Genomic DNA, 20,427 nt, shown 5'->3' with positions numbered 1-20,427 from the left:
GTGTCTGTGAGCGCGGTGTCTGTGAGCGCGGTGTCAGTGAGCGCGGTGTCTGTGTGCTCGGTGTCTGTGAGCGCGGTGTCTGTGAGCGCGGTGTCTGTGGGCGCGGTGTCTGTGAGCGCGGTGCCTGTGAGCGCGGTGTCTGTGGGCGCGGTGTCAGTGAGCGCGGTGTCTGTGTGCGCGGTGTCTGTGAGCGCGGTGTCTGTGAGCGCGGTGTCAGTGAGCGCGGTGTCTGTGGGCGCGGTGTCAGTGAGCGCGGTGCCTGTGAGCGCGGTGTCTGTGGGCGCGGTGTCTGTGAGCGCGGTGTCTGTGTGCTCGGTGTCTGTGAGCGCGGTGTCTGTGAGCGCGGTGTCTGTGGGCGCGGTGTCTGTGAGCGCGGTGCCTGTGAGCGCGGTGCCTGTGGGCGTGGTGTCTGTGAGCGCGGTGTCTGTGAGCGCGGTGTCTGTGAGCGCGGTGTCTGCGAGCGTGGTGTCTGTGAGCGCGGTGCCTGTGGGCGTGGTGTCTGTGAGCGCGGTGTCTGTGGGCGCGGTGTCAGTGAGCGCGGTGTCTGTGTGCGCGGTGTCTGTGGGCGCGGTGTCTGTGGGCGCGGTGTCTGTGGGCGCGGTGTCAGTGAGCGCGGTGTCTGTGGGCGCGGTGCCTGTGGGCGCGGTGTCTGTGGGCGCGGTGTCTGCGAGCGCGGTGTCTGTGTGCGCGGTGTCTGTGGGCGCGGTGTCTGCGAGCGCGGTGTCTGTGAGCGCGGTGTCTGTGGGCGCGGTGTCTGTGGGCGCGGTGTCTGTGAGCGCGGTGTCTGTGGGCGCGGTGTCTGTGGGCGCGGTGTCTGTGGGCGCGGTGTCTGTGAGCGCGGTGTCTGCGAGCGCGGTGTCTGCGAGCGCGGTGTCTGTGAGCACGGTGTCTGTGAGCGCGGTGTCTGCGAGCGCGGTGTCTGTGAGCGCGGTGTCTGTGAGCGCGGTGTCTGTGGGCGCGGTGTCTGTGAGCGCGGTGCCTGTGAGCGCGGTGTCTGTGGGCGCGGTGTCTGTGAGCGCGGTGTCTGTGAGCGCGGTGTCTGTGGGCGCGGTGTCTGTGAGCGCGGTGCCTGTGAGCGCGATGTCTGTGAGCGCGGTGTCTGTGAGCGCGGTGCCTGTGAGCGCGGTGTCTGTGAGCGCGGTGTCTGTGAGCGCGGTGTCTGTGAGCGCGGTGTCTGCGAGCGCGGTGTCTGCGAGCGCGGTGTCTGTGAGCGCGGTGTCTGTGAGCGCGGTGTCTGTGGGCGCGGTGTCTGTGAGCGCGGTGTCAGTGGGCGCGGTGTCTGTGAGCGCGGTGTCTGTGAGCGCGGTGTCTGTGAGCGCGGTGTCTGCGAGCGCGGTGTCTGCGAGCGCGGTGTCAGTGAGCGCGGTGTCTGTGAGCGCGGTGTCAGTGAGCGCGGTGTCTGTGGGCGCGGTGTCTGTGAGCGCGGTGTCTGTGAGCGCGGTGTCTGTGGGCGCGGTGTCTGTGGGCGCGGTGTCTGGGAGCGCGGTGTCTGTGAGCGCGGTGTCTGTGAGCGCGGTGTCAGTGAGCGCGGTGTCTGCGAGCGCGGTGCCTGCGAGCGCGGTGTCAGTGAGCGCGGTGTCTGTGAGCGCGGTGTCTGTGAGCGCGGTGTCTGTGAGCGCTGTGTCTGTGAGCGCGGTGTCTGTGGGCGCGGTGTCTGTGGGCGCGGTGTCTGTGAGCGCGGTGCCTGTGAGCGCGGTGTCTGTGAGCGCGGTGTCAGTGAGCGCGGTGTCTGTGAGCGCGGTGTCTGTGGGCGCGGTGCCTGTGGGCGCGGTGTCTGTGAGCGCGGTGTCTGTGAGCGCGGTGTCTGTGAGCGCGGTGTCTGCGAGCGCGGTGTCTGTGAGCGCGGTGTCTGTGGGCGCGGTGTCTGTGGGCGCGGTGTCTGTGGGCGCGGTGTCTGTGAGCGCGGTGTCTGTGAGCGCGGTGTCTGTGAGCGCGGTGTCTGTGGGCGCGGTGTCTGTGGGCGCGGTGTCTGTGGGCGCGGTGTCTGTGAGCGCGGTGCCTGTGAGCGCGGTGTCTGTGAGCGCGGTGTCTGCGAGCGCGGTGTCTGCGGGCGCGGTGTCTGTGTGCGCGGTGTCTGTGGGCGCGGTGTCTGTGGGCGCGGTGTCTGCGAGCGCGGTGTCTGTGAGCGCGGTGTCTGTGGGCGCGGTGTCTGTGAGCGCGGTGTCTGTGGCGCGGTGTCTGTGAGCGCGGTGTCTGTGAGCGCGGTGTCTGTGGGCGCGGTGTCTGTGGGCGCGGTGTCTGTGAGCGCGGTGTCTGTGAGCGCGGTGTCTGTGGGCGCGGTGTCTGTGAGCGCGGTGCCTGTGAGCGCGGTGTCTGTGGGCGCGGTGTCAGTGAGCGCGGTGTCTGTGAGCGCGGTGTCTGTGAGCGCGGTGTCAGTGAGCGCGGTGTCTGTGTGCTCGGTGTCTGTGAGCGCGGTGTCTGTGAGCGCGGTGTCTGTGGGCGCGGTGTCTGTGAGCGCGGTGCCTGTGAGCGCGGTGTCTGTGAGCGCGGTGTCTGTGGGCGCGGTGTCAGTGAGCGCGGTGTCTGTGTGCGCGGTGTCTGTGAGCGCGGTGTCTGTGAGCGCGGTGTCTGTGAGCGCGGTGTCTGTGGGCGCGGTGTCTGTGAGCGCGGTGTCTGTGAGCGCGGTGTCTGTGAGCGCGGTGTCAGTGAGCGCGGTGTCTGTGGGCGCGGTGTCAGTGAGCGCGGTGCCTGTGAGCGCGGTGTCTGTGGGCGCGGTGTCTGTGAGCGCGGTGTCTGTGTGCTCGGTGTCTGTGAGCGCGGTGTCTGTGAGCGCGGTGTCTGTGGGCGCGGTGTCTGTGAGCGCGGTGCCTGTGAGCGCGGTGTCTGTGGGCGCGGTGTCAGTGAGCGCGGTGTCTGTGTGCGCGGTGTCTGTGGGCGCGGTGTCTGTGGGCGCGGTGTCTGTGGGCGCGGTGTCAGTGAGCGCGGTGTCTGTGGGCGCGGTGCCTGTGGGCGCGGTGTCTGTGGGCGCGGTGTCTGCGAGCGCGGTGTCTGTGTGCGCGGTGTCTGTGGGCGCGGTGTCTGCGAGCGCGGTGTCTGTGAGCGCGGTGTCTGTGGGCGCGGTGTCTGTGGGCGCGGTGTCTGTGAGCGCGGTGTCTGTGGGCGCGGTGTCTGTGGGCGCGGTGTCTGTGGGCGCGGTGTCTGTGAGCGCGGTGTCTGCGAGCGCGGTGTCTGCGAGCGCGGTGTCTGTGAGCACGGTGTCTGTGAGCGCGGTGTCTGCGAGCGCGGTGTCTGTGAGCGCGGTGTCTGTGAGCGCGGTGTCTGTGGGCGCGGTGTCTGTGAGCGCGGTGCCTGTGAGCGCGATGTCTGTGAGCGCGGTGTCTGTGAGCGCGGTGCCTGTGAGCGCGGTGTCTGTGAGCGCGGTGTCTGTGAGCGCGGTGTCTGTGAGCGCGGTGTCTGCGAGCGCGGTGTCTGCGAGCGCGGTGTCTGTGGGCGCGGTGCCTGTGAGCGCGGTGTCTGTGGGCGCGGTGTCTGTGAGCGCGGTGTCAGTGGGCGCGGTGTCTGTGAGCGCGGTGTCTGTGGGCGCGGTGTCTGTGAGCGCGGTGTCAGTGGGCGCGGTGTCTGTGAGCGCGGTGTCTGTGAGCGCGGTGTCTGTGGGCGCGGTGTCTGTGAGCGCGGTGTCAGTGGGCGCGGTGTCTGTGAGCGCGGTGTCTGTGAGCGCGGTGTCTGTGAGCGCGGTGTCTGCGAGCGCGGTGTCTGCGAGCGCGGTGTCAGTGAGCGCGGTGTCTGTGAGCGCGGTGTCAGTGAGCGCGGTGTCTGTGGGCGCGGTGTCTGTGAGCGCGGTGTCTGTGAGCGCGGTGTCTGTGGGCGCGGTGTCTGTGGGCGCGGTGTCTGGGAGCGCGGTGTCTGTGAGCGCGGTGTCTGTGAGCGCGGTGTCAGTGAGCGCGGTGTCTGCGAGCGCGGTGCCTGCGAGCGCGGTGTCAGTGAGCGCGGTGTCTGTGAGCGCGGTGTCTGTGAGCGCGGTGTCTGTGAGCGCTGTGTCTGTGAGCGCGGTGTCTGTGGGCGCGGTGTCTGTGGGCGCGGTGTCTGTGAGCGCGGTGCCTGTGAGCGCGGTGTCTGTGAGCGCGGTGTCAGTGAGCGCGGTGTCTGTGAGCGCGGTGTCTGTGGGCGCGGTGCCTGTGGGCGCGGTGTCTGTGAGCGCGGTGTCTGTGAGCGCGGTGTCTGTGAGCGCGGTGTCTGTGAGCGCGGTGTCTGTGAGCGCGGTGTCTGTGAGCGCGGTGTCTGTGGGCGCGGTGTCTGTGGGCGCGGTGTCTGTGAGCGCGGTGCCTGTGAGCGCGGTGTCTGTGGGCGCGGTGTCAGTGAGCGCGGTGTCTGTGAGCGCGGTGTCTGTGGGCGCGGTGCCTGTGGGCGCGGTGTCTGTGAGCGCGGTGTCTGTGAGCGCGGTGTCTGTGGGCGCGGTGTCTGTGGGCGCGGTGTCTGTGGGCGCGGTGTCTGTGAGCGCGGTGTCTGTGAGCGCGGTGTCTGTGAGCGCGGTGTCTGTGGGCGCGGTGCCTGTGAGCGCGGTGTCTGTGAGCGCGGTGTCTGTGAGCGCGGTGTCTGCGAGCGCGGTGTCTGCGGGCGCGGTGTCTGTGGGCGCGGTGTCTGTGAGCGCGGTGTCTGTGGGCGCGGTGTCTGTGAGCGCGGTGTCTGCGAGCGCGGTGTCTGCGAGCGCGGTGTCTGCGGGCGCGGTGTCTGTGGGCGCGGTGTCTGTGGGCGCGGTGTCTGTGAGCGCGGTGTCTGTGGGCGCGGTGTCTGTGAGCGATGTCTGCGAGCGCGGTGTCTGTGAGCGCGGTGTCTGTGGGCGCGGTGTCTGTGAGCGCGGTGTCTGTGAGCGCGGTGTCTGTGAGCGCGGTGTCTGTGGGCGCGGTGTCTGTGGGCGCGGTGTCTGTGAGCGCGGTGTCTGTGGGCGCGGTGTCTGTGAGCGATGTCTGCGAGCGCGGTGTCTGTGAGCGCGGTGTCTGTGAGCGCGGTGTCTGTGAGCGCGGTGTCTGTGAGCGCGGTGTCTGTGAGCGCGGTGTCTGTGGGCGCGGTGTCTGTGGGCGCGGTGTCTGTGAGCGCGGTGTCTGTGAGCGCGGTGTCTGTGAGCGCGGTGTCTGTGAGCGCGGTGTCTGTGAGCGCGGTGTCTGTGAGCGCGGTGTCTGTGAGCGCGGTGTCTGTGAGCGCGGTGTCTGTGAGCGCGGTGTCTGTGGGCGCGGTGTCTGTGGGCGCGGTGTCTGTGAGCGCGGTGTCTGTGGGCGCGGTGTCTGTGAGCGATGTCTGTGAGCGCGGTGTCTGTGGGCGCGGTGTCTGTGAGCGATGTCTGCGAGCGCGGTGTCTGTGGGCGCGGTGTCTGTGGGCGCGGTGTCTGTGGGCGCGGTGTCTGTGAGCGCGGTGTCTGTGGGCGCGGTGTCTGTGAGCGCGGTGTCTGTGAGCGCGGTGTCTGTGGGCGCGGTGTCTGTGAGCGCGGTGTCTGTGGGCGCGGTGTCTGTGAGCGATGTCTGCGAGCGCGGTGTCTGTGAGCGCGGTGTCTGTGAGCGCGGTGTCTGTGAGCGCGGTGTCTGTGGGCGCGGTGTCTGTGGGCGCGGTGTCTGTGAGCGCGGTGTCTGTGAGCGCGGTGTCTGTGGGCGCGGTGTCTGTGGGCGCGGTGTCTGTGATCGCGGTGTCTGTGAGCGCGGTGCCTGTGGGCGCGGTGTCTGTGATCGCGGTGTCTGCGAGCGCGGTGTCTGCGGGCGCGGTGTCTGTGAGCGCGGTGTCTGTGGGCGCGGTGTCTGTGGGCGCGGTGTCTGTGATCGCGGTGTCTGCGAGCGCGGTGTCTGCGGGCGCGGTGTCTGTGAGCGCGGTGTCTGTGGGCGCGGTGTCTGTGAGCGCGGTGTCTGTGAGCGCGGTGTCTGTGAGCGCGGTGTCTGCGAGCGCGGTGTCTGCGAGCGCGGTGTCTGTGGGCGCGGTGTCTGTGATCGCGGTGTCTGTGAGCGCGGTGTCTGTGAGCGCGGTGTCTGTGAGCGCGGTGTCTGTGGGCGCGGTGTCTGTGAGCGCGGTGTCTGTGGGCGCGGTGCCTGTGAGCGCGGTGCCTGTGAGCGCGGTGTCTGTGAGCGCGGTGCCTGTGAGCGCGGTGCCTGTGAGCGCGGTGTCTGTGAGCGCGGTGTCTGTGAGCGCGGTGCCTGCGAGCGCGGTGTCTGTGAGCGCGGTGTCTGTGGGCGCGGTGTCTGTGGGCGCGGTGTCTGTGGGCGCGGTGCCTGTGGGCGCGGTGTCTGTGAGCGCGGTGTCTGTGAGCGCGGTGTCTGTGGGCGCGGTGTCTGTGGGCGCGGTGTCTGTGGGCGCGGTGTCTGCGAGCGCGGTGTCTGCGAGCGCGGTGTCTGTGAGCGCGGTGTCTGTGAGCGCGGTGTCTGTGAGCGCGGTGTCTGTGGGCGCGGTGTCTGTGGGCGCGGTGTCTGTGAGCGCGGTGTCTGTGGGCGCGGTGTCTGTGAGCGATGTCTGCGAGCGCGGTGTCTGTGAGCGCGGTGTCTGTGAGCGCGGTGTCTGTGAGCGCGGTGTCTGTGAGCGCGGTGTCTGTGAGCGCGGTGTCTGTGAGCGCGGTGTCTGTGAGCGTGGTGTCTGTGGGCGCGGTGTCTGTGGGCGCGGTGTCTGTGAGCGCGGTGTCTGTGGGCGCGGTGTCTGTGAGCGATGTCTGCGAGCGCGGTGTCTGTGGGCGCGGTGTCTGTGAGCGCGGTGTCTGTGAGCGCGGTGTCTGTGGGCGCGGTGTCTGTGGGCGCGGTGTCTGTGAGCGCGGTGTCTGTGGGCGCGGTGTCTGTGAGCGCGGTGCCTGTGAGCGCGGTGCCTGTGAGCGCGGTGTCTGTGAGCGCGGTGTCTGTGAGCGCGGTGTCTGTGGGCGCGGTGTCTGTGGGCGCGGTGTCTGTGGGCGCGGTGTCTGTGAGCGCGGTGACTGTGAGCGCGGTGTCAGTGAGCGCGGTGTCTGTGAGCGCGGTGACTGTGAGCGCGGTGTCTGTGGGCGCGGTGTCTGTGGGCGCGGTGTCTGTGGGCGCGGTGTCTGTGAGCGCGGTGTCTGTGGGCGCGGTGTCTGTGAGCGCGGTGTCTGCGAGCGCGGTGTCTGTGAGCGCGGTGTCTGTGAGCGCGGTGTCTGTGAGCGCGGTGTCTGTGGGCGCGGTGTCTGTGGGCGCGGTGTCTGTGGGCGCGGTGTCTGTGAGCGCGGTGTCTGTGGGCGCGGTGTCTGTGGGCGCGGTGTCTGTGGGCGCGGTGTCTGTGGGCGCGGTGTCTGTGGGCGCGGTGTCTGTGGGCGCGGTGTCTGTGAGCGCGGTGTCTGTGAGCGCGGTGTCTGTGGGCGCGGTGTCTGTGAGCGCGGTGTCTGTGGGCGCGGTGTCTGTGAGCGCGGTGTCTGTGGGCGCGGTGTCTGTGAGCGCGGTGTCTGTGAGCGCGGTGTCTGTGAGCTCGGTGTCTGTGAGCGCGGTGTCTGTGAGTGCGGTGTCTGTGGGCGCGGTGTCTGTGAGCGCGGTGTCTGTGGGCGCGGTGTCTGTGAGTGCGGTGTCTGTGGGCGCGGTGTCTGTGGGCGCGGTGTCTGTGAGCGCGGTGTCTGCGAGCGCGGTGTCTGTGAGCGCGGTGTCTGTGAGCGCGGTGTCTGTGAGCGCGGTGTCTGTGAGCGCGGTGTCTGTGAGCGCGGTGTCTGTGAGCGCGGTGTCTGTGAGCGCGGTGTCTGTGAGCGATGTCTGTGAGTGCGGTGTCTGTGGGCGCGGTGTCTGTGGGCGCGGTGTCTGTGGGCGCGGTGTCTGTGAGCGCGGTGTCTGTGAGCGCGGTGTCTGTGAGCGCGGTGTCTGTGAGCGCGGTGTCTGCGAGCGCGGTGTCTGTGGGCGCGGTGTCTGTGGGCGCGGTGTCTGTGGGCGCGGTGTCTGTGAGCGCGGTGTCTGCGAGCGCGGTGTCTGTGAGCGATGTCTGCGAGCGCGGTGTCTGTGAGCGCGGTGTCTGTGAGCGCGGTGTCTGTGAGCGCGGTGTCTGTGGGCGCGGTGTCTGTGAGCGCGGTGTCTGCGAGCGCGGTGTCTGTGAGCGCGGTGTCTGTGAGCGCGGTGTCTGTGAGCGCGGTGTCTGTGAGCGCGGTGTCTGTGGGCGCGGTGTCTGCGAGCGCGGTGTCTGTGAGCGCGGTGTCTGTGGGCGCGGTGTCTGTGAGCGCGGTGTCTGTGGGCGCGGTGTCTGTGAGCGCGGTGTCTGTGGGCGCGGTGTCTGTGAGCGCGGTGTCTGTGGGCGCGGTGTCTGTGAGCGCGGTGTCTGTGGGCGCGGTGTCTGTGAGCGCGGTGTCTGTGAGCGCGGTGTCTGTGAGCGCGGTGTCTGTGAGCGCGGTGTCTGTGAGCGCGGTGTCTGTGAGCGCGGTGTCTGTGAGCGCGGTGTCTGTGGGCGCGGTGTCTGTGAGCGCGGTGTCTGTGAGCACGGTGTCTGTGGGCGCGGTGTCTGTGAGCGCGGTGTCTGTGAGCACGGTGTCTGTGAGCGTGGTGTCTGTGAGCGCGGTGTCTGTGGGCGCGGTGTCTGTGAGCGCGGTGTCTGTGGGCGCGGTGTCTGTGGGCGCGGTGTCTGTGGGCGCGGTGTCTGTGAGCGCGGTGCCTGCGAGCGCGGTGACTGTGAGCGCGGTGTCAGTGAGCGCGGTGTCTGTGAGCGCGGTGACTGTGAGCGCGGTGTCTGCGGGCGCGGTGTCTGTGAGCGCGGTGTCTGTGGGCGCGGTGTCTGTGGGCGCGGTGTCTGTGGGCGCGGTGTCTGTGAGCGCGGTGTCTGTGAGCGCGGTGACTGTGAGCGCGGTGTCTGCGGGCGCGGTGTCTGTGAGCGCGGTGTCTGTGGGCGCGGTGTCTGTGGGCGCGGTGTCTGTGGGCGCGGTGTCTGTGAGCGCGGTGTCTGTGAGCGCGGTGTCTGCGAGCGCGGTGTCTGCGAGCGCGGTGTCTGTGAGCGATGTCTGCGAGCGCGGTGTCTGTGGGCGCGGTGTCTGTGGGCGCGGTGTCTGTGGGCGCGGTGTCTGTGAGCGCGGTGTCTGTGAGCGCGGTGTCTGTGGGCGCGGTGTCTGTGGGCGCGGTGTCTGTGAGCGCGGTGTCTGTGGGCGCGGTGTCTGTGGGCGCGGTGTCTGTGGGCGCGGTGTCTGTGAGCGCGGTGTCTGTGGGCGCGGTGTCTGTGAGCGCGGTGTCTGTGGGCGCGGTGTCTGTGAGCGCGGTGTCTGTGGGCGCGGTGTCTGTGAGCGCGGTGTCTGTGGGCGCGGTGTCTGTGAGCGCGGTGTCTGTGAGCGATGTCTGTGAGTGCGGTGTCTGTGGGCGCGGTGTCTGTGAGCGCGGTGTCTGTGAGCGCGGTGTCTGTGAGCGATGTCTGTGAGTGCGGTGTCTGTGGGCGCGGTGTCTGTGAGCGATGTCTGTGGGCGCGGTGTCTGTGGGCGCGGTGTCTGTGAGCGATGTCTGCGAGCGCGGTGTCTGTGAGCGCGGTGTCTGCGAGCGCGGTGTCTGTGGGCGCGGTGTCTGTGAGCGCGGTGTCTGTGAGCGCGGTGTCTGTGAGCGCGGTGTCAGTGAGCGATGTCTGCGAGCGCGGTGTCTGTGGGCGCGGTGTCTGTGGGCGCGGTGTCTGTGAGCGCGGTGTCTGTGAGCGCGGTGTCTGTGAGCGCGGTGTCTGTGAGCGCGGTGTCTGTGAGCGCGGTGTCTGTGAGCGCGGTGTCAGTGAGCGCGGTGTCTGTGAGCGCGGTGTCTGTGGGCGCGGTGTCTGTGAGCGCGGTGTCAGTGAGCGCGGTGTCTGTGAGCGCGGTGTCAGTGAGCGCGGTGTCTGTGAGCGCGGTGTCTGTGGGCGCGGTGTCTGTGGGCGCGGTGTCTGTGAGCGCGGTGTCTGTGGGCGCGGTGTCTGCGAGCGCGGTGTCTGTGAGCGCGGTGTCTGTGAGCGCGGTGTCTGTGGGCGCGGTGTCTGTGAGCGCGGTGTCTGTGAGCGCGGTGTCTGTGGGCGCGGTGTCTGTGGGCGCGGTGTCTGTGAGCGCGGTGCCAGTGAGCGCGGTGTCTGCGAGCGCGGTGTCTGTGAGCGCGGTGTCTGTGAGCGCGGTGTCTGTGAGCGCGGTGTCTGTGAGCGCGGTGTCTGTGAGCGCGGTGTCTGTGGGCGCGGTGTCTGTGAGCGCGGTGCCAGTGAGCGCGGTGTCTGCGAGCGCGGTGTCTGTGAGCGCGGTGTCTGTGAGCGCGGTGTCTGTGAGCGCGGTGTCTGTGGGCGCGGTGTCTGTGAGCGCGGTGTCTGTGAGCGCGGTGTCTGTGAGCGCGGTGTCTGTGGGCGCGGTGTCTGTGGGCGCGGTGTCTGTGAGCGCGGTGTCTGTGAGCGCGGTGTCTGTGAGCGCGGTGTCTGTGGGCGCGGTGTCTGTGGGCGCGGTGTCTGTGAGCGATGTCTGCGAGCGCGGTGTCTGTGAGCGCGGTGTCTGTGGGCGCGGTGTCTGTGAGCGCGGTGTCTGTGAGCGCGGTGTCTGTGAGCGCGGTGTCTGTGGGCGCGGTGTCTGTGAGCGCGGTGTCTGTGAGCGCGGTGTCTGTGAGCGCGGTGTCTGTGGGCGCGGTGTCTGCGAGCGCGGTGTCTGTGAGCGCGGTGTCTGTGAGCGCGGTGTCTGTGAGCGCGGTGTCTGTGGGCGCGGTGTCTGTGGGCGCGGTGTCTGTGAGCGATGTCTGCGAGCGCGGTGTCTGTGAGCGCGGTGTCTGTGGGCGCGGTGTCTGTGAGCGATGTCTGCGAGCGTGGTGTCAGTGAGCGCGGTGTCAGTGAGCGCGGTGTCTGTGAGCGCGGTGCCTGTGGGCGCGGTGTCTGTGAGCGCGGTGTCTGCGAGCGCGGTGTCTGCGAGCGCGGTGTCTGTGAGCGCGGTGTCTGTGAGCGCGGTGTCTGTGGGCGCGGTGTCTGTGAGCGCGGTGTCTGTGGGCGCGGTGTCTGTGGGCGCGGTGTCTGTGAGCGATGTCTGCGAGCGTGGTGTCAGTGAGCGCGGTGTCTGTGAGCGTGGTGTCTGTGGGCGCGGTGTCTGTGGGCGCGGTGTCTGTGGGCGCGGTGTCTGTGAGCGATGTCTGCGAGCGCGGTGTCTGTGAGCGCGGTGTCTGTGAGCGCGGTGTCAGTGAGCGCGGTGTCTGTGAGCGCGGTGTCTGTGAGCGCGGTGTCTGTGAGCGCGGTGTCTGTGAGCGCGGTGTCTGTGAGCGCGGTGTCTGTGGGCGCGGTGTCTGTGAGCGCGGTGTCTGTGAGCGCGGTGTCTGTGAGCGCGGTGTCTGTGAGCGCGGTGTCTGTGAGCGCGGTGTCTGTGGGCGCGGTGTCTGTGGGCGCGGTGTCTGTGAGCGCGGTGTCTGTGGGCGCGGTGTCTGTGGGCGCGGTGTCTGTGGGCGCGGTGTCTGTGAGCGCGGTGTCTGTGAGCGCGGTGTCTGTGAGCGCGGTGTCTGTGGGCGCGGTGTCTGTGAGCGCGGTGTCTGTGAGCGCGGTGTCTGTGGGCGCGGTGTCTGTGGGCGCGGTGTCTGTGGGCGCGGTGTCTGTGGGCGCGGTGTCAGTGGGCGCGGTGTCTGTGAGCGCGGTGTCTGTGAGCGCGGTGTCTGCGAGCGCGGTGTCTGTGAGCGCGGTGTCTGTGAGCACGGTGTCTGTGAGCGCGGTGTCTGTGAGCGCGGTGTCTGTGAGCGCGGTGCCTGTGAGCGCGGTGTCTGTGAGCGCGGTGCCTGTGAGCGCGGTGTCTGCGAGCGCGGTGTCTGCGAGCGCGGTGCCTGTGAGCGCGGTGTCAGTGAGCGCGGTGTCAGTGAGCGCGGTGTCTGCGAGCGCGGTGCCTGCGAGCGCGGTGCCTGCGAGCGCGGTGCCTGTGATCGCGGTGCCTGTGAGCGCGGTGTCTGTGAGCGCGGTGCCTGTGAGCGCGGTGTCAGTGAGCGCGGTGTCAGTGAGCGCGGTGTCTGTGAGCGCGATGTCTGTGAGCGCGGTGTCTGCGAGCGCGGTGTCTGCGAGCGCGGTGTCTGTGAGCGCGGTGTCTGTGAGCGCGGTGTCTGTGAGCGCGGTGTCTGTGATCGCGGTGCCTGTGAGCGCGGTGTCTGTGAGCGCGGTGTCTGTGAGCGCGGTGCCTGTGAGCGTGGTGCCTGTGGGCGCGGTTTCTGTGGGCGCGGTGTCTGTGAGCGCGGTGCCTGTGGGTGCGGTGTCTGTGAGCGCGGTGTCTGTGAGCGCGGTGCCTGTGGGCGCGGTGTCTGTGAGCGCGGTGTCTGTGAGCGCGGTGTCAGTGAGCGCGGTGTCTGTGAGCGCGGTGCCTGTGGGCGCGGTGTCTGTGAGCGCGGTGTCTGTGAGCGCGGTGCCTGTGGGCGCGGTGTCTGTGAGCGCGGTGTCTGTGGGCGCGGTGTCTGTGGGCGCGGTGTCAGTGAGTGCGGTGTCTGTGAGCGCGGTGTCTGTGGGCGCGGTGTCTGTGAGCGCGGTGTCTGTGAGCGCGGTGTCAGTGGGCGCGGTGTCTGTGAGCGCGGTGTCTGTGAGCGCGGTGTCTGTGAGCGCGGTGTCTGTGAGCGCGGTGCCTGTGAGCGCCGTGTCTGTGAGCGCGGTGTCTGTGAGCGCGGTGTCTGTGAGCGCGGTGTCTGTGAGCGCGGTGTCTGTGAGCGCGGTGTCTGCGAGCGCGGTGTCTGTGGGCGCGGTGTCTGTGAGCGCGGTGTCTGTGAGCGCGGTGTCTGTGAGCGCGGTGTCTGTGGGCGCGGTGTCTGTGGGCGCGGTGTCTGTGAGCGCGGTGTCTGTGGGCGCGGTGTCTGTGAGCGCGGTGTCTGTGAGCGCGGTGTCTGTGAGCGCGGTGTCTGTGGGCGCGGTGTCTGTGAGCGCGGTGTCTGTGAGCGCGGTGTCTGTGAGCGCGGTGTCTGTGAGCGCGGTGTCTGTGGGCGCGGTGTCAGTGAGCGCGGTGTCTGTGAGCGCGGTGCCTGTGAGCGCGGTGTCTGTGAGCGCGGTGTCTGTGGGCGCGGTGTCTGTGGGCGCGGTGTCTGTGGGCGCGGTGTCTGTGGGCGCGGTGTCTGTGGGCGCGGTGTCTGTGGCCGCGGTGTCTGTGAGCGCGGTGCCTGTGAGCGCGGTGTCTGTGGGCGCGGTGTCTGTGAGCGCGGTGTCTGTGAGCACGGTGTCTGTGAGCGCGGTGTCTGCGAGCGCGGTGTCTGTGAGCGCGGTGTCTGTGGGCGCGGTGTCAGTGGGCGCGGTGTCTGTGAGCGCGGTGTCTGTGAGCGCGGTGTCTGTGAGCGCGGTGTCTGTGAGCGCGGTGTCTGCGAGCGCGGTGTCTGCGAGCGCGGTGTCTGTGGGCGCGGTGTCAGTGAGCGCGGTGTCTGTGGGCGCGGTGTCTGTGAGCGCGGTGTCAGTGAGCGCGGTGTCTGTGGGCGCGGTGTCTGTGGGCGCGGTGTCTGTGAGCGCGGTGTCTGTGAGCGCGGTGCCTTTGGGCGCGGTGTCTGTGGGCGCGGTGTCTGTGAGCGCGGTGTCTGCGAGCGCGGTGCCTGTGAGCGCGGTGTCAGTGAGCGCGGTGTCTGTGAGCGCGGTGTCTGTGAGCGCGGTGTCTGTGAGCGCTGTGTCTGTGAGCGCGGTGTCTGTGGGCGCGGTGTCTGTGGGCGCGGTGTCTGTGAGCGCGGTGCCTGTGAGCGCGGTGTCTGTGAGCGCGGTGTCTGTGGGCGCGGTGCCTGTGGGCGCGGTGTCTGTGAGCGCGGTGTCTGTGGGCGCGGTGTCTGCGAGCGCGGTGCCTGTGAGCGCGGTGTCTGTGGGCGCGGTGTCTGTGAGCGCGGTGTCTGTGGGCGCGGTGTCTGTGAGCGCGGTGCCTGTGAGCGCGGTGTCTGTGAGCGCGGTGTCTGTGGGCGCGGTGCCTGTGGGCGCGGTGTCTGCGAGCGCGGTGTCTGTGGGCGCGGTGTCTGCGAGCGCGGTGTCTGCGAGCGCGGTGTCTGTGAGCGCGGTGTCTGTGAGCGCGGTGTCTGTGAGCGCGGTGTCTGTGGGCGCGGTGTCTGTGGGCGCGGTGTCTGTGAGCGCGGTGTCTGTGGGCGCGGTGTCTGTGAGCGATGTCTGCGAGCGCGGTGTCTGTGAGCGCGGTGTCTGTGAGCGCGGTGTCTGTGGGCGCGGTGTCTGTGGGCGCGGTGTCTGTGGGCGCGGTGTCTGTGAGCGCGGTGTCTGTGAGCGCGGTGTCTGTGGGCGCGGTGTCTGTGGGCGCGGTGTCTGTGAGCGCGGTGTCTGTGAGCGCGGTGTCTGTGGGCGCGGTGTCTGTGGGCGCGGTGCCTGTGGGCGCGGTGTCTGTGGGCGCGGTGTCTGTGGGCGCGGTGTCTGTGAGCGCGGTGTCTGTGGGCGCGGTGTCTGTGAGCGCGGTGCCTGTGAGCGCGGTGTCTGTGGCCGCGGTGTCTGTGAGCGCGGTGTCTGTGAGCGCGGTGTCTGTGAGCGCGGTGTCTGTGGGCGCGGTGCCTGTGAGCGCGGTGCCTGTGAGCGCGGTGTCTGTGAGCGCGGTGTCTGTGAGCGCGGTGTCTGTGGGCGCGGTGTCTGTGGGCGCGGTGTCTGTGGGCGCGGTGTCTGTGGGCGCGGTGTCTGTGAGCGCGGTGTCTGTGAGCGCGGTGTCTGTGGGCGCGGTGTCTGTGGGCGCGGTGTCTGTGGGCGCGGTGTCTGTGGGCGCGGTGTCTGTGGGCGCGGTGTCTGTGGGCGCGGTGTCTGTGGGCGCGGTGTCTGTGAGCGCGGTGTCTGTGAGCGCGGTGTCTGTGAGCGATGTCTGTGAGTGCGGTGTCTGTGAGCGCGGTGTCTGTGGGCGCGGTGTCTGTGAGCGCGGTGTCTGTGGGCGCGGTGTCTGTGAGCGCGGTGTCTGTGAGCGATGTCTGTGAGTGCGGTGTCTGTGGGCGCGGTGTCTGTGAGCGCGGTGTCTGTGAGCGATGTCTGTGAGTGCGGTGTCTGTGGGCGCGGTGTCTGTGGGCGCGGTGTCTGTGAGCGATGTCTGTGAGTGCGGTGTCTGTGGGCGCGGTGTCTGTGGGCGCGGTGTCTGTGAGCGCGGTGTCTGTGAGCGCGGTGTCTGTGAGCGCGGTGTCTGTGAGCGATGTCTGTGAGTGCGGTGTCTGTGGGCGCGGTGTCTGTGGGCGCGGTGTCTGTGAGCGATGTCTGTGAGTGCGGTGTCTGTGAGCGATGTCTGTGAGTGCGGTGTCTGTGGGCGCGGTGTCTGTGAGCGATGTCTGTGAGTGCGGTGTCTGTGAGCGCGGTGTCTGTGGGCGCGGTGTCTGTGAGCGATGTCTGCGAGCGCGGTGTCTGTGAGCGATGTCTGTGAGTGCGGTGTCTGTGAGCGATGTCTGTGGGCGCGGTGTCTGTGAGCGATGTCTGTGAGTGCGGTGTCTGTGGGCGCGGTGTCTGTGAGCGATGTCTGTGAGTGCGGTGTCTGTGAGCGCGGTGTCTGTGGGCGCGGTGTCTGTGAGCGATGTCTGCGAGCGCGGTGTCTGTGAGCGCGGTGTCTGCGAGCGCGGTGTCTGTGAGCGATGTCTGTGAGTGCGGTGTCTGTGAGCGCGGTGTCTGTGGGCGCGGTGTCTGTGGGCGCGGTGTCTGTGAGCGATGTCTGTGAGTGCGGTGTCTGTGGGCGCGGTGTCTGTGAGCGCGGTGTCTGTGAGCGCGGTGTCTGTGGGCGCGGTGTCTGTGAGCGATGTCTGCGAGCGCGGTGTCTGTGAGCGCGGTGTCTGTGGGCGCGGTGTCTGTGAGCGCGGTGTCTGTGAGCGATGTCTGCGAGCGCGGTGTCTGTGAGCGCGGTGTCTGTGGGCGCGGTGTCTGTGAGCGATGTCTGCGAGCGCGGTGTCTGTGAGCGCGGTGTCTGTGAGCGCGGTGTCTGTGGGCGCGGTGTCTGTGAGCGCGGTGTCTGTGAGCGCGGTGTCTGTGAGCGCGGTGTCTGTGAGCGCGGTGTCTGTGAGCGCGGTGTCTGTGAGCGCGGTGTCTGTGAGCGCGGTGTCTGTGGGCGCGGTGTCTGTGGGCGCGGTGTCTGTGAGCGCGGTGTCTGTGAGCGCGGTGTCTGTGAGCGCGGTGTCTGTGAGCGCGGTGTCTGTGAGCGCGGTGTCAGTGAGCGCGGTGTCTGTGAGCGCGGTGACTGTGAGCGCGGTGTCTGTGAGCGCGGTGTCTGTGAGCGCGGTGTCTGTGAGCGCGGTGTCTGTGAGCGCGGTGTCTGTGAGCTCGGTGTCTGTGGGCGCGGTGTCTGTGAGCGCGGTGTCTGTGGGCGCGGTGTCTGTGGGCGCGGTGTCTGTGAGCGCGGTGCCTGTGAGCGCGGTGTCTGTGAGCGCGGTGTCTGTGAGCGCGGTGTCTGTGGGCGCGGTGTCTGTGGGCGCGGTGTCTGTGAGCGCGGTGTCTGTGAGCGCGGTGTCTGTGGGCGCGGTGTCTGTGGGCGCGGTGTCTGTGAGCGCGGTGTCTGTGGGCGCGGTGTCTGTGAGCGATGTCTGCGAGCGCGGTGTCTGTGAGCGCGGTGTCTGTGGGCGCGGTGTCTGTGAGCGATGTCTGCGAGCGTGGTGTCAGTGAGCGCGGTGTCTGTGAGCGTGGTGTCTGTGGGCGCGGTGTCTGTGGGCGCGGTGTCTGTGGGCGCGGTGTCTGTGAGCGATGTCTGCGAGCGCGGTGTCTGTGAGCGCGGTGTCTGTGAGCGCGGTGTCAGTGAGCGCGGTGTCTGTGAGCGCGGTGTCTGTGAGCGCGGTGTCTGTGAGCGCGGTGTCTGTGGGCGCGGTGTCTGTGGGCGCGGTGTCTGTGGGCGCGGTGTCAGTGGGCGCGGTGTCTGTGAGCGCGGTGTCTGTGAGCGCGGTGTCTGCGAGCGCGGTGTCTGTGAGCGCGGTGTCTGTGAGCACGGTGTCTGTGAGCGCGGTGTCTGTGAGCGCGGTGTCTGTGAGCGCGGTGCCTGTGAGCGCAGTGTCTGTGAGCGCGGTGCCTGTGAGCGCGGTGTCTGCGAGCGCGGTGTCTGCGAGCGCGGTGCCTGTGAGCGCGGTGTCAGTGAGCGCGGTGTCAGTGAGCGCGGTGTCTGCGAGCGCGGTGCCTGCGAGCGCGGTGCCTGCGAGCGCGGTGCCTGTGATCGCGGTGCCTGTGAGCGCGGTGTCTGTGAGCGCGGTGCCTGTGAGCGCGGTGTCAGTGAGCGCGGTGTCAGTGAGCGCGGTGTCTGTGAGCGCGATGTCTGTGAGCGCGGTGTCTGCGAGCGCGGTGTCTGCGAGCGCGGTGTCTGTGAGCGCGGTGTCTGTGAGCGCGGTGTCTGTGAGCGCGGTGTCTGTGATCGCGGTGCCTGTGAGCGCGGTGTCTGTGAGCGCGGTGTCTGTGAGCGCGGTGCCTGTGAGCGTGGTGCCTGTGGGCGCGGTTTCTGTGGGCGCGGTGTCTGTGAGCGCGGTGCCTGTGGGCGCGGTGTCTGTGAGCGCGGTGTCTGTGAGCGCGGTGTCTGTGAGCGCGGTGCCTGTGGGCGCGGTGTCTGTGAGCGCGGTGTCTGTGAGCGCGGTGTCTGTGAGCGCGGTGCCTGCGAGCGCGGTGCCTGCGAGCGCGGTGTCTGTGAACGCGGTGTCTGTGAGCGCGGTGTCTGCGAGCGCGGTGTCTGCGGGCGCGGTGTCTGTGAGCGCGGTGCCTGTGAGCGCGGTGCCTGCGAGCGCGGTGTCTGTGAACGCGGTGTCTGTGAGCGCGGTGTCTGCGAGCGCGGTGTCTGCGAGCGCGGTGTCTGTGAGCACGGTGTCTGTGAGCGCGGTGTCTGTGAGCGCGGTGCCTGTGGGCGCGGTGTCTGTGAGCGCGGTGTCTGTGAGTGCGGTGTCTGTGAGCGCGGTGTCTGTGGGCGCGGTGTCTGTGAGCGCGGTGTCTGTGGGCGCGGTGTCTGTGAGCGCGGTGTCTGTGAGCGCGGTGCCTGTGAGCGCAGTGTCTGTGAGCGCGGTGTCTGTGGGCGCGGTGTCTGTGGGCGCGGTGTCTGTGAGCGCGGTGTCTGTGAGCGCGGTGTCTGTGAGCGCGGTGTCTGTGAGCGCGGTGTCTGTGAGCGCGGTGTCTGTGAGCGCGGTGCCTGTGAGCGCGGTGTCTGCGAGCGCGGTGTCTGTGAGCGCGGTGTCTGTGAGCGCGGTGTCTGTGGGCGCGGTGTCTGTGAGCGCGGTGCCTGCGGGCGCGGTGCCTGTGAGCGCGGTGTCTGTGAGCGCGGTGTCTGTGGGCGCGGTGCCTGTGAGCGCGGTGTCTGTGAGCGCGGTGTCTGGGAGCGCGGTGTCTGCGAGCGCGGTGCCTGTGAGCGCGGTGTCTGTGAGCGCGGTGTCTGTGAGCGCGGTGTCTGTGAGCGCGGTGTCTGCGAGCGCGGTGCCTGTGAGCGCGGTGTCTGGGAGCGCGGTGTCTGTGAGCGCGGTGTCTGGGAGCGCGGTGTCTGCGAGCGCGGTGTCTGGGAGCGCGGTGTCTGTGAGCGCGGTGTCTGGGAGCGCGGTGTCTGTGAGCGCGGTGTCTGGGAGCGCGGTGTCTGTGAGCGCGGTGTCTGGGAGCGCGGTGTCTGCGAGCGCGGTGCCTGTGAGCGCGGTGTCTGGGAGCGCGGTGTCTGTGAGCGCGGTGTCTGGGAGCGCGGTGTCTGCGAGCGCGGTGCCTGTGAGCGCGGTGTCTGGGAGCGCGGTGTCTGTGAGCGCGGTGTCTGTGAGCGCGGTGTCTGTGAGCGCGGTGTCTGTGGGCGCGGTGTCTGTGAGCGCGGTGTCTGTGAGCGCGGTGTCTGTGAGCGCGGTGTCTGTGAGCGCGGTGTCTGTGAGCGCGGTGTCTGTGGGCGCGGTGTCTGTGAGCGCGGTGTCTGTGAGCGCGGTGTCTGTGAGCGCGGTGTCTGTGAGCGCGGTGTCTGTGAGCGCGGTGTCTGTGAGCGCGGTGTCTGTGAGCGCGGTGTCTGTGAGCGCGGTGTCTGTGAGCGCGGTGTCTGTGGGCGCGGTGTCTGCGAGCGCGGTGTCTGTGAGCGCGGTGTCTGTGGGCGCGGTGTCTGTGAGCGCGGTGTCTGTGAGCGCGGTGTCTGTGAGCGCGGTGTCTGGGAGCGCGGTGTCTGCGAGCGCGGTGTCTGGGAGCGCGGTGTCTGTGAGCGCGGTGTCTGGGAGCGCGGTGTCTGTGAGCGCGGTGTCTGGGAGCGCGGTGTCTGCGAGCGCGGTGTCTGCGAGCGCGGTGTCTGGGAGCGCGGTGTCTGTGAGCGCGGTGTCTGGGAGCGCGGTGTCTGTGAGCGCGGTGTCTGGGAGCGCGGTGTCTGCGAGCGCGGTGTCTGGGAGCGCGGTGTCTGTGAGCGCGGTGTCTGGGAGCGCGGTGTCTGTGAGCGCGGTGTCTGGGAGCGCGGTGTCTGTGAGCGCGGTGTCTGGGAGCGCGGTGTCTGCGAGCGCGGTGTCTGGGAGCGCGGTGTCTGTGAGCGCGGTGTCTGGGAGCGCGGTGTCTGCGAGCGCGGTGCCTGTGAGCGCGGTGTCTGGGAGCGCGGTGTCTGTGAGCGCGGTGTCTGTGAGCGCGGTGTCTGTGAGCGCGGTGTCTGTGGGCGCGGTGTCTGTGAGCGCGGTGTCTGTGAGCGCGGTGTCTGTGAGCGCGGTGTCTGTGAGCGCGGTGTCTGTGAGCGCGGTGTCTGTGGGCGCGGTGTCTGTGAGCGCGGTGTCTGTGAGCGCGGTGTCTGTGAGCGCGGTGTCTGTGAGCGCGGTGTCTGTGAGCGCGGTGTCTGTGAGCGCGGTGTCTGTGAGCGCGGTGTCTGTGAGCGCGGTGTCTGTGAGCGCGGTGTCTGTGAGCGCGGTGTCTGTGAGCGCGGTGTCTGTGAGCGCGGTGTCTGTGGGCGCGGTGTCTGTGAGCGCGGTGTCTGTGGGCGCGGTGTCTGTGAGCGCGGTGTCTGTGGGCGCGGTGTCTGTGGGCGCGGTGTCTGTGAGCGCGGTGTCTGTGAGCGCGGTGTCTGTGGGCGCGGTGTCTGTGGGCGCGGTGTCTGTGAGCGCGGTGCCTGTGAGCGCGGTGTCAGTGGGCGCGGTGTCTGTGGGCGCGGTGTCTGTGAGCGCGGTGTCTGTGGGCGCGGTGTCAGTGAGCGCGGTGTCTGTGAGCGCGGTGTCTGTGAGCGCGGTGTCTGTGAGCGCGGTGTCTGTGGGCGCGGTGTCTGTGAGCGCGGTGTCTGTGGGCGCGGTGTCAGTGGGCGCGGTGTCTGTGAGCGCGGTGTCTGTGAGCGCGGTGTCTGTGGGCGCGGTGTCTGTGGGCGCGGTGTCTGTGAGCGCGGTGCCTGTGAGCGCGGTGTCAGTGGGCGCGGTGTCTGTGAGCGCGGTGTCTGTGAGCGCGGTGTCTGTGAGCGCGGTGTCTGTGAGCGCGGTGTCTGTGAGCGCGGTGTCTGTGAGCGCGGTGTCTGTGAGCGCGGTGTCTGTGGGCGCGGTGTCAGTGAGCGCGGTGTCTGTGAGCGCGGTGTCTGTGAGCGCGGTGTCTGTGAGCTCGGTGTCTGTGAGCTCGGTGTCTGTGGGCGCGGTGTCTGTGGGCGCGGTGTCTGTGAGCGCGGTGTCTGTGAGCGCGGTGTCTGTGAGCTCGGTGTCTGTGGGCGCGGTGTCTGTGGGCGCGGTGTCTGTGAGCGCGGTGTCTGTGGGCGCGGTGTCTGTGAGCGCGGTGTCTGTG

At 69.2% G+C, this 20,427-nt stretch overlaps 1 protein-coding gene across 3 annotated transcripts in view; it reads right to left on the bottom strand.

The window, feature by feature from the left end:
• spef2 (sperm flagellar 2) overlaps window positions 1-20,427 on the bottom strand; it is a 941,194-nt gene that overhangs the window by 778,027 nt on the left and 142,740 nt on the right. The gene's annotated exons all lie outside the window — the stretch shown is intronic.

This window comes from Scyliorhinus torazame, chromosome 9 (genome assembly GCF_047496885.1).
Source record: "Scyliorhinus torazame isolate Kashiwa2021f chromosome 9, sScyTor2.1, whole genome shotgun sequence".
Taxonomy (NCBI): Eukaryota; Metazoa; Chordata; class Chondrichthyes; order Carcharhiniformes; family Scyliorhinidae; genus Scyliorhinus; species Scyliorhinus torazame.
This window is presented reverse-complemented; position numbering and strand designations above follow the sequence as displayed.